This window comes from Somniosus microcephalus, unplaced genomic scaffold (genome assembly GCF_052327205.1).
Source record: "Somniosus microcephalus isolate GS21.2 unplaced genomic scaffold, FLI_Smic_1.0 scaffold616, whole genome shotgun sequence".
Classification (NCBI taxonomy): domain Eukaryota; kingdom Metazoa; phylum Chordata; class Chondrichthyes; order Squaliformes; family Somniosidae; genus Somniosus; species Somniosus microcephalus.
Genome location: NW_028225803.1, coordinates 90001 through 102500, shown reverse-complemented (window position 1 = coordinate 102500; position 12500 = coordinate 90001).

The following is a 12500-nucleotide window of genomic DNA, read 5'->3' as shown; positions in this document are numbered from 1 at the left end:
GCCGACCATAGCCGGGATGGAGGCTGTTATTTCGGTGTTATTTCTGAGTCGCCTTGCCATAATTTGGTTACTGGGTTGCTGTTAAAGATTTTGGTTAATGAGTTGCTTCAAAAGTTTTTGGTTAATGAGTTGCTGCCCAAAAACAATTTGGTTTATCAGTTGCCACTTCAACTTGCGGCTGCGGTTGGTTATAATTAGTGTTGTCGGGCTTAATACTCGCTAAGGGGGTGCATGTCGGACCGTAGCCGAGTTGGAGGGTGTTATTTCGGTGTAGTTTTTAATTTTTTCTCGATGTGGCTGATGGTGGTGGGTTTTTTTTCTGTGGAAGATAGGAGTGTGGGTTGTGGGAAGCGAAGTTGCTGGTGGGATTTTGTGTGAGTGGTGCAGTATTTGCAGGCCGATTGTCCGTTCTCGTAAGCGAAGTTGATGGGCCGCTTTTGTGTGAGGTTGGAAGTAGTATTGTCAAGGCGAGTTTCCGTTCTCGGCAGCGAAGTTGATGGGCCGATTGGGTGTGAGTGGTGTTAATGTGTGCTATTTGCAGTGTATGAATTGCCAGGCTGGCCAAGGCGTTGCTTCTGGGAATTGTTGGGGACTGGGCTGTTTAGAAAGGCCGGTGGCGGGCGCTCCGTTCCCGACTCCCGTGTCCGATTAGGGTGGGGGACGGCTGGTTGGAAAGCCCCGACGCTGGCGCAGATTATATTGCCGGACTGGCCCCTGGCGAGTTGGGCAAAGTGTCGCAGTCCGGCAGCGGGTAACAGGCCAGCGGTCAGCGGCAGCTTATCGGTGATAACTTCGGGAAGGAAAGTCCGATCCGGTCGGGGTGAACTGCGACTGAACGGGGTGGTGGGGCCGCACAGACCAGTAGCGGGCTTGTGTAGCTGCCTCTTGGCCCGGCCGAGGTACAGCCGTTGGCTGGAGACCGCTTTCCGACTGCTGAGCCGGTGCCGCGGGGACCCACCTTGACGCGCCGGCTGTCCGAGCAAGCCAGGGGCAAGGGGCATCCATAGGTACCAGAAGGGAGTCGGTCCGACACCGGGAAGTCGGGTGCCCGTCGCTCCGAATCGAGCCCGGTGTTTTCGTGCGTGTAACAGGGCGGGCGTTTGGACCCGGTTGTCCGGGAGCGGGTCCCCAACGGCGGGAGATTGCCTGGGTTTGGCCGGCCGGCAGTCGAACGCCTTTGGCTCCGGACTCCCGTGTCCGATTTCGGTCAGGGAGGGCTGGTTGGAAAGCCCCGACGCTGGCGCACACTATATTATCGGCCTGGGCCCCGGCAAGTTCGGGAAAGTGTCGCAGTCCCGTTCCGGCGGCCGCCCCGTCGGTCAGCGGCAGCTTATCGCGGATAACTTCGGGACGGAAAGTCCGATCCGGTCGGGGTGAACTGCGACTGAACGGGGTGGCGGGGCCGCACAGACCAGTAGCGGGCTTGTGTAGCTGCCTCTTGGCCCGGCCGAGGTACAGCCGTTGGCTGGAGACCGCTTTCCGACTGCTGAGCCGGTGCCGCGGGGACCCACCTTGACGCGCCGGCTGTCCGAGCAAGCCAGGGGCAAGGGGCATCCAGTGGTACCAGAAGGGAGTCGGTCCGACACCGGGAAGTCGGGTGCCCGTCGCTCCGAATCGAGCCCGGGGTTTTCGTGCGTGTAACAGGGCGGGCGTTTGGACCCGGTTGTCCGGGAGCGGGTCCGCAACGGCGGGAGATTGCCTGGGTTTGGCCGGCCGGCAGTCGAACGCCTTTCGCTCCGGACTCCCGTGTCCGATTTCGGTCAGGGAGGGCTCGTTGGAAAGCCCCGGCGCTGGCGCACACTATATTATCGGCCTGGACCCCGGCAAGTTCGGGAAAGTGTCGCAGTCCCGTAGCGGCTGCCGCCCCGTCGGTCAGCGGCAGCTTATCGGGGATAACTTCGGGACGGAAAGTCCGATCCGGTTGGGGTGAACTGCGACTGAACGGGGTGGGGGGGCCGCACAGACCAGTAGCGGGCTTGTGCAGCTGCCGCTTGGCCCGGCCGAGGTACGGCCGTTGGCTGGAGACCGCTTTCCGACTGCTGAGCCGGAGCCGCGGGGGCCCACCTTGACGCGCCGGCTGTACTAGCAAGCCAGGGGCAAGGGGCATCCAGTGGTACCGGAACGGAGTCGGTCCGACACCGGGAAGCCGGGTGACCGTCGCTCCGAATCGAGCCCGGTGTTTTCGTGCGTGTAACAGGGCGGGCGTTTGGACCCGGTTGTCCGGGAGCGGGTCCGCAACGGCGGGAGGTTGCCTGTGTTTGGCCGGCCGGCAGTCGAACGCCTTTGGCTCCGGACTCCCGTGTCCGATTTCGGTCAGGGAGGGCTCGTTGGAAAGCCCCGGCGCTGGCGCACACTATATTATCGGCCTGGACCCCGGCAAGTTCGGGAAAGTGTCGCAGTCCCGTAGCGGCTGCCGCCCCGTCGGTCAGCGGCAGCTTATCGGGGATAACTTCGGGACGGAAAGTCCGATCCGGTTGGGGTGAACTGCTACTGAACGGGGTGGGGGGGCCGCACAGACCAGTAGCGGGCTTGTGCAGCTGCCGCTTGGCCCGGCCGAGGTACAGCCGTTGGCTGGAGACCGCTTTCCGACTGCTGAGCCGGAGCCGCGGGGGCCCACCTTGACGCGCCGGCTGTCCTAGCAAGCCAGGGGCAAGGGGCATCCAGTGGTACCGGAACGGAGTCGGTCCGACACCGGGAAGCCGGGTGCCCGTCGCTCCGAATCGAGCCCGGTGTTTTCGTGCGTGTAACAGGGCGGGCGTTTGGACCCGGTTGTCCGGGAGCGGGTCCGCAACGGCGGGAGGTTGCCTGAGTTTGGCCGGCCGGCAGTCGAACGCCTTTGGCTCCGGACTCCCGTGTCCGATTTCGGTCAGGGAGGGCTCATTGGAAAGCCCCGGCGCTGGCGCACACTATATTATCGGACTGGATCCCGGCAAGTTCGGGAAAGTGTCGGCGACCCGTACCGGCTGCCGCCCCGTCGGTCAGCGGCAGCTTATCGGGGATAACTTCGGGAAGGAAAGTCCGATCCGGTCGGGGTCAACTGCCACTGAACGGGGTGGCGGGGCCGCACAGACCAGTAGCGGGCTTGTGTAGCTGCCCCTTTCCCCGGCCGAGGTACAGCCGTTGGCTGGAGACCGCTTTCCGACTGCTGAGCCGGAGCCGCGGGGGCCCACCTTGACGCGCCGGCTGTCCTAGCAAGCCAGGGGCAAGGGGCATCCAAGGGTACCGGAACGGAGTCGGTCCGACACCGGGAAGCCGGGTGCCCGTCGCTCCGAATCGAGCCCGGTGTTTTCGTGCGTGTAACGAGGCGGGCGTTTGGACCCGGTTGTCCTGGAGCGGGTCCGCAACGGCGGGGGATTGCCTGTGTTTGGCCGGCCGGCAGTCGAACGCCTATCGCTCTGGACTCCCGTGTCCGATTTCGGTCAGGGAGGGCTCGTTGGAAAGCCCCGGCGCTGGCGCACACTATATTATCGGCCTGGACCCCGGCAAGTTCGGCAAAGTGTCGCCATCCCGCAGCGGCTGACGGGCCGCCGGTGAGCGGCAGCTTATCGGGCATAACTTCGGGAGGGAAAGTCCGATCCGGTCCGGATCAACGGCAGCCGAACGGGGTGGCGGGCCCGCACAGACCAGTGCCTGGCTTGTGTAGCTGCCCCTTTCCCCGGCCGAGGTACAGCCGTTGGCTGGAGACCACTTTCCGACCACTGAGACGGCGGGGCGGGGGGCGGCCTGCACGCGCCGGCTGCCAGAGCAAGCCAGGGGCAAGGGGCATCCAACGGTATCTGAACGGAGTCGGTCCGACACCGGGAAGCCGGGTGCCCGTCGCTCCGAATCGAGCCTGGGGTGTACGTGTGTTTAACAAGGCGGGCGTTTGGACCCGGTTGCCCGGCACCAGTCGAACGCCTGTCGCTCCCGACTCCCGTGTCCGATTTCGTTCGGGGATGGCTCGTTGGAAAGCCCCGGCTCCGGCGCACACTATATTGCCGAAGTGGCCCCGGGCGAGTTCGGGAAAGTGTCGCCGTCCCGCAGCGGCTGACGGGCCGTCGGTCAGCGGCAGCTTATCGGGGATAACTTCGGGAAGGAAAGTCCGATCCGGTCGGGGACAACGGCAGCTGAACGGGGTGGCGGGGCCGCACAGAGCAGTGCCTCGCTTGTGTAGCTGCCTCTTTCCGCGGCCGAGGTACAGCCGTTGGCTGGAGACCGCTTTCCGACCACTGAGACGGCGGGGCAGGGGGCGGCCTGCACGCGCCGGCTGCCAGAGCAAGCCAGGGGCAAGGGGCATCCAGCGGTATCTGAACGGAGTCGGTCCGACACCGAGAAGCCGGGTGCCCGTCGCTCCGAAGCGAGACCGGGGTTTTTCGTGTGTAACGTGGCGGGCCTTTGGACCCGGTTGGCCGGGCGGCAGTGGAACACACACAGACACTCGCATACACTGAGAGAGACAGAGAGAAGATAGAGATACACAGAGTGAGAAAGACAAAGTCAACTCAGTAACTGAAATGTGAAAACTGACAACTGGGAAACCAAAAGTCAGAGTGGCAAATGATGAACCAAGGTGGCAAATGATTAACTGAAAACTTGTCATTCACATTTGGGACGGAATTCAGGATGGGAATGTATTCGGCCGCCTTACCGGGGCTTGGGGGTGCTGCTTTCCCGCTTGTGGAACCGAGTTGGGGTCGTCAAATGGCCTGGTGCATTGTTTGAAACACTGGTTAATGAGTTGTCAAGGTCGGAAATCATAGAACATAAGAGCAGCTCATTAACTGAAATTTTGAACATCGACAACTGGTTAACCAAAAGCCAGAGCGACAAATGATTAACCAAGGAGGCAACTCATTAACTGAATTTCGAACATCGACAACTGGTTAACCAAAAGCCAGAGCGACAAATGATTAACCAAGGAGGCAACTCATTAACTGAATTTCGAACATCGACAACTGGTTAACCAAAAGTCAGAGCGACAAATGATTAACCAAGGAGGCAACTCATTAACTGAATTTCGAACATCGACAACTGGGTAACCAAGAGTCAGAGCGACAAATGATTAACCAAGGAGGCAACTCATTAACTGAATTTCGAACATCGACAACTGGTTAACCAAAAGACACAGGGACAAATGAGTAACCAAAGGGCCAACTCATTAACTGAAATTTCAAAGAGGCAACTCATTAACTGAAATTTTGAACATCGACAACTGGTTAACCAAAAGCCAGAGCGACAAATGATTAACCAAGGAGGCAACTCATTAACTGAATTTCGAACATCGACAACTGGTTAACCAAATGTCAGAGCGACAAATGATTAACCAAGGAGGCAACTCAATAACTGAATTTCGAACATCGACAACTGGTTAACCAAGTGTCAGAGCGACAAATGAGTAACCAAGCAGGCAACTGATTAACTGAAAACTTGTCTTTCACATTTGGGACGGAATTCACGATGGGAATGTATTCGGCCCCCTTACCGGGCCTTGGGGTGCTGCTTTCCCGCTTGTGGAACCGAGTTGGGGTCGTCAAATGGCCTGGTGCATTGTTTGAAACACTGGTTAATGAGTTGTCAAGGTCGGAAATCATAGAACATAAGAGCAGCTCATTAACTGAAATTTTGAACATCGACAACTGGTTAACCAAAAGCCAGAGCGACAAATGATTAACCAAGGAGGCAACTCATTAACTGAATTTCGAACATCGACAACTGGTTAACCAAAAGACACAGGGACAAATGAGTCACCAAAGGGCCAACTCATTAACTGAAATTTCAAAGAGGCAACTCAATAACTGAAATTTTGAACATCGACAACTGGTTAACCAAAAGCCAGAGCGACAAATGATTAACCAAGGAGGCAACTCATTAACTGAATTTCGAACATCGACAACTGGGTAACCAAAAGACACAGGGACAAATGAGTAACCAAAGGGCCAACTCATTAACTGAAATTTCAAAGAGGCTACTCATTAACTGAAATTTGAACATCGACAACTGGGTAACCAAATGTCAGAGCGACAAATGAGTAACCAAGCAGGCAACTGATTAACTGAAAACTTGTCATTCACATTTGGGACGGAATTCACGATGGGAATGTATTCGGCCCCCTTACCGGGCCTTGGGGTGCTGCTTTCCCGCTTGTGGAACCGAGTTGGGGTCGTCAAATGGCCTGGTGCATTGTTTGAAACACTGGTTAATGAGTTGTCAAGGTCGGAAATCATAGAACATAAGAGCAGCTCATTAACTGAAATTTTGAACATCGACAACTGGTTAACCAAAAGCCAGAGCGACAAATGATTAACCAAGGAGGCAACTCATTAACTGAATTTCGAACATCGACAACTGGTTAACCAAAAGACACAGGGACAAATGAGTCACCAAAGGGCCAACTCATTAACTGAAATTTCAAAGAGGCAACTCAATAACTGAAATTTTGAACATCGACAACTGGTTAACCAAAAGCCAGAGCGACAAATGATTAACCAAGGAGGCAACTCATTAACTGAATTTCGAACATCGACAACTGGTTAACCAAATGTCAGAGCGACAAATGATTAACCAAGGAGGCAACTCAGTAACTGAATTTCGAACATCGACAACTGGTTAACCAAGAGTCAGGGCGACAAATGATTAACCAAGGAGGCAACTCATTAACTGAATTTCGAACATCGACAACTGGGTAACCAAAAGACACAGGGACAAATGAGTAACCAAAGGGCCAACTCATTAACTGAAATTTCAAAGAGGCAACTCATTAACTGAAATTTTGAACATCGACAACTGGTTAACCAAATGTCAGAGCGACAAATGAGTAACCAAGCAGGCAACTGATTAACTGAAAACTTGTCATTCACATTTGAGACGGAATTCACGATGGGAATGTATTCGGCCCCCTTACCGGGCCTTGGGGTGCTGCTTTCCCGCTTGTGGAACCGAGTTGGGGTCGTCAAATGGCCTGGTGCATTGTTTGAAACACTGGTTAATGAGTTGTCAAGGTCGGAAATCATAGAACATAAGAGCAGCTCATTAACTGAAATTTTGAACATCGACAACTGGTTAACCAAAAGCCAGAGCGACAAATGATTAACCAAGGAGGCAACTCATTAACTGAATTTCGAACATCGACAACTGGTTAACCAAAAGACACAGGGACAAATGAGTAACCAAAGGGCCAACTCATTAACTGAAATTTCAAAGAGGCAACTCATTAACTGAAATTTTGAACATCGACAACTGGTTAACCAAAAGCCAGAGCGACAAATGATTAACCAAGGAGGCAACTCATTAACTGAATTTCGAACATCGACAACTGGTTAACCAAAAGTCAGAGCGACAAATGATTAACCAAGGAGGCAACTCATTAACTGAATTTCGAACATCGACAACTGGGTAACCAAGAGTCAGAGCGACAAATGATTAACCAAGGAGGCAACTCATTAACTGAATTTCGAACATCGACAACTGGTTAACCAAAAGACACAGGGACAAATGAGTAACCAAAGGGCCAACTCATTAACTGAAATTTCAAAGAGGCAACTCATTAACTGAAATTTTGAACATCGACAACTGGTTAACCAAAAGCCAGAGCGACAAATGATTAACCAAGGAGGCAACTCATTAACTGAATTTCGAACATCGACAACTGGTTAACCAAATGTCAGAGCGACAAATGATTAACCAAGGAGGCAACTCAATAACTGAATTTCGAACATCGACAACTGGTTAACCAAGTGTCAGAGCGACAAATGAGTAACCAAGCAGGCAACTGATTAACTGAAAACTTGTCTTTCACATTTGGGACGGAATTCACGATGGGAATGTATTCGGCCCCCTTACCGGGCCTTGGGGTGCTGCTTTCCCGCTTGTGGAACCGAGTTGGGGTCGTCAAATGGCCTGGTGCATTGTTTGAAACACTGGTTAATGAGTTGTCAAGGTCGGAAATCATAGAACATAAGAGCAGCTCATTAACTGAAATTTTGAACATCGACAACTGGTTAACCAAAAGCCAGAGCGACAAATGATTAACCAAGGAGGCAACTCATTAACTGAATTTCGAACATCGACAACTGGTTAACCAAAAGACACAGGGACAAATGAGTCACCAAAGGGCCAACTCATTAACTGAAATTTCAAAGAGGCAACTCAATAACTGAAATTTTGAACATCGACAACTGGTTAACCAAAAGCCAGAGCGACAAATGATTAACCAAGGAGGCAACTCATTAACTGAATTTCGAACATCGACAACTGGGTAACCAAAAGACACAGGGACAAATGAGTAACCAAAGGGCCAACTCATTAACTGAAATTTCAAAGAGGCTACTCATTAACTGAAATTTGAACATCGACAACTGGGTAACCAAATGTCAGAGCGACAAATGAGTAACCAAGCAGGCAACTGATTAACTGAAAACTTGTCATTCACATTTGGGACGGAATTCACGATGGGAATGTATTCGGCCCCCTTACCGGGCCTTGGGGTGCTGCTTTCCCGCTTGTGGAACCGAGTTGGGGTCGTCAAATGGCCTGGTGCATTGTTTGAAACACTGGTTAATGAGTTGTCAAGGTAGGAAATCATAGAACATAAGAGCAGCTCATTAACTGAAATTTTGAACATCGACAACTGGTTAACCAAAAGCCAGAGCGACAAATGATTAACCAAGGAGGCAACTCATTAACTGAATTTCGAACATCGACAACTGGTTAACCAAAAGACACAGGGACAAATGAGTCACCAAAGGGCCAACTCATTAACTGAAATTTCAAAGAGGCAACTCAATAACTGAAATTTTGAACATCGACAACTGGTTAACCAAAAGCCAGAGCGACAAATGATTAACCAAGGAGGCAACTCATTAACTGAATTTCGAACATCGACAACTGGTTAACCAAATGTCAGAGCGACAAATGATTAACCAAGGAGGCAACTCAGTAACTGAATTTCGAACATCGACAACTGGTTAACCAAGAGTCAGGGCGACAAATGATTAACCAAGGAGGCAACTCATTAACTGAATTTCGAACATCGACAACTGGGTAACCAAAAGACACAGGGACAAATGAGTAACCAAAGGGCCAACTCATTAACTGAAATTTCAAAGAGGCAACTCATTAACTGAAATTTTGAACATCGACAACTGGTTAACCAAATGTCAGAGCGACAAATGAGTAACCAAGCAGGCAACTGATTAACTGAAAACTTGTCATTCACATTTGAGACGGAATTCACGATGGGAATGTATTCGGCCCCCTTACCGGGCCTTGGGGTGCTGCTTTCCCGCTTGTGGAACCGAGTTGGGGTCGTCAAATGGCCTGGTGCATTGTTTGAAACACTGGTTAATGAGTTGTCAAGGTCGGAAATCATAGAACATAAGAGCAGCTCATTAACTGAAATTTTGAACATCGACAACTGGTTAACCAAAAGCCAGAGCGACAAATGATTAACCAAGGAGGCAACTCATTAACTGAATTTCGAACATCGACAACTGGTTAACCAAAAGACACAGGGACAAATGAGTAACCAAAGGGCCAACTCATTAACTGAAATTTCAAAGAGGCAACTCATTAACTGAAATTTTGAACATCGACAACTGGTTAACCAAAAGCCAGAGCGACAAATGATTAACCAAGGAGGCAACTCATTAACTGAATTTCGAACATCGACAACTGGTTAACCAAAAGACACAGGGACAAATGAGTAACCAAAGGGCCAACTCAGTAACTGAAATTTCAAAGAGGCAACTCATTAACTGAAATTTTGAACATCGACAACTGGTTAACCAAAAGCCAGAGCGACAAATGATTAACCAAGGAGGCAACTCATTAACTGAATTTCGAACATCGACAACTGGGTAACCAAAAGACACAGGGACAAATGAGTAACCAAAGGGCCAACTCATTAACTGAAATTTCAAAGAGGCAACTCATTAACTGAAATTTTGAACATCGACAACTGGTTAACCAAATGTCAGAGCGACAAATGATTAACCAAGCAGGCAACTGATTAACTGAAAACTTGTCATTCACATTTGGGACGGAATTCACGATGGGAATGTATTCGGCCCCCTTACCGGGCCTTGGGGTGCTGCTTTCCCGCTTGTGGAACCGAGTTGGGGTCGTCAAATGGCCTGGTGCATTGTTTGAAACACTGGTTAATGAGTTGTCAAGGTAGGAAATCATAGAACATAAGAGCAGCTCATTAACTGAAATTTTGAACATCGACAACTGGTTAACCAAAAGCCAGAGCGACAAATGATTAACCAAGGAGGCAACTCATTAACTGAATTTCGAACATCGACAACTGGCTAACCAAAAGACACAGGGACAAATGAGTAACCAAAGGGCCAACTCATTAACTGAAATTTCAAAGAGGCAACTCATTAACTGAAATTTTGAACATCGACAACTGGTTAACCAAAAGCCAGAGCGACAAATGATTAACCAAGGAGGCAACTCATTAACTGAATTTCGAACATCGACAACTGGATAACCAAATGTCAGAGCGACAAATGATTAACCAAGGAGGCAACTCATTAACTGAATTTCGAACATCGACAACTGGTTAACCAAGAGTCCGAGCGACAAATGATTAACCAAGGAGGCAACTCATTAACTGAATTTCGAACATCGACAACTGGTTAACCAAATGTCAGAGCGACAAATGATTAACCAAGGAGGCAACTCATTAACTGAATTTCGAACATCGACAACTGGGTAACCAAAAGACACAGGGACAAATGAGTAACCAAAGGGCCAACTCATTAACTGAAATTTCAAAGAGGCTACTCATTAACTGAAATTTGAACATCGACAACTGGTTAACCAAATGTCAGAGCGACAAATGAGTAACCAAGCAGGCAACTGATTAACTGAAAACTTGTCATTCACATTTGGGACGGAATTCACGATGGGAATGTATTCGGCCCCCTTACCGGGCCTTGGGGTGCTGCTTTCCCGCTTGTGGAACCGAGTTGGGGTCGTCAAATGGCCTGGTGCATTGTTTGAAACACTGGTTAATGAGTTGTCAAGGTAGGAAATCATAGAACATAAGAGCAGCTCATTAACTGAAATTTTGAACATCGACAACTGGTTAACCAAAAGCCAGAGCGACAAATGATTAACCAAGGAGGCAACTCATTAACTGAATTTCGAACATCGACAACTGGTTAACCAAATGTCAGAGCGACAAATGATTAACCAAGCAGGCAACTGATTAACTGAAATTTTAAAATTGACAACTGGATAACCAAAAGTGGGAACTCATGCTTCGGACGGGCTTACATACGGCAGGCTGACGCCCGGCAGAGGCCCGGGCTTCGCCTCCCTTGCGTAAGCGACCGTCTCCGAATCGATTAAAGGCGTAAAATCGGAGTTCAGAGCGGGAAAATTTTTTCCCGAAAACGGCCGGAAAAAAAAAAATGTCTCCTTTTCCGCCGAGCAGGGTGGCATTCGAACGGGCACGGGAAGCCGCGTCTAACGGTGTAAAAACGGCTTGGCTCCGACGCGGGAGTGCGGAGATATGGCCGTTCAAAGTTGTACTGGAAGTCCGGAAGGAGAAAAATTTGACTGCCTGTAGCCGAAAAAAGTTCCAGCGGTCGGTCACAAAAGTCAAATCCGTCCCGCTGATTTGACACTTGTCATTTCTGGCAGGGGGGATTGGCGGGGTACCTGGAGAATGGTAGGAGGTGGTTTTTCGAGACTTTATCTGTTTTCCAGATCACTGTCTAGGGCCTCCAGGTCTGCAGAGACCGACCCGGGCTGCCGTCCAACCGACTTTTAACCCTTTTTGGGTGGAAATTTATTTCCATTTTTAACCAATTTTCGGGTTTTTGGTCGGGCTTAAAAACGGCAGCCTGACGCCCGGCAGAGGCCGGGGCTTCGGCTCCCTTGCGTAAGGGACCGTATACGAAACGATTAAAGCCGAAAAATCCGAGTTCAGAGCGGGAATTTTTTTTCCCGAAATCGGCCGAAAAATAAAAAAATTCTCCTTTTCCGCCGAGCAGGGCGGCATTCGAACGGGCACGGGAAGCCGCGTCTAACGGTGTAAAAACGGCTTGGCTCCGACGCGGGAGTGCGGAGATATGGCCGTTCAAAGTTGTACTGGAAGTCCGGAAGGAGAAAAATTTGACTGCCTGTAGCCGAAAAAAGTTCCAGCGGTCGGTCACAAAAGTCAAATCCGTCCCGCTGATTTGACACTTGTCATTTCTGGCAGGGGGGATTGGCGGGGTACCTGGAGAATGGTAGGAGGTGGTTTCTCGAGACTTTGTCTGTTTTCCAGATTACTGTCTAGGGCCTCCAGGTCTGCAGAGACCGACCAGGGCTGCCGTCCAACCGACTTTTAACCCTTTTTGGGTGGAAATTTATTTCCATTTTTAACCAATTTTCGGGTTTTTGGTCGGGCTTAAAAAACGGCAGCCTGACGCCTGGCAGAGGCCGGGGCTTCGGCTCCCCTTGCGTAAGGGACCGTATTCGACCCGATTAAGCCCCGAAAATGGATCCAAATGTCGGCCGACCAAGTA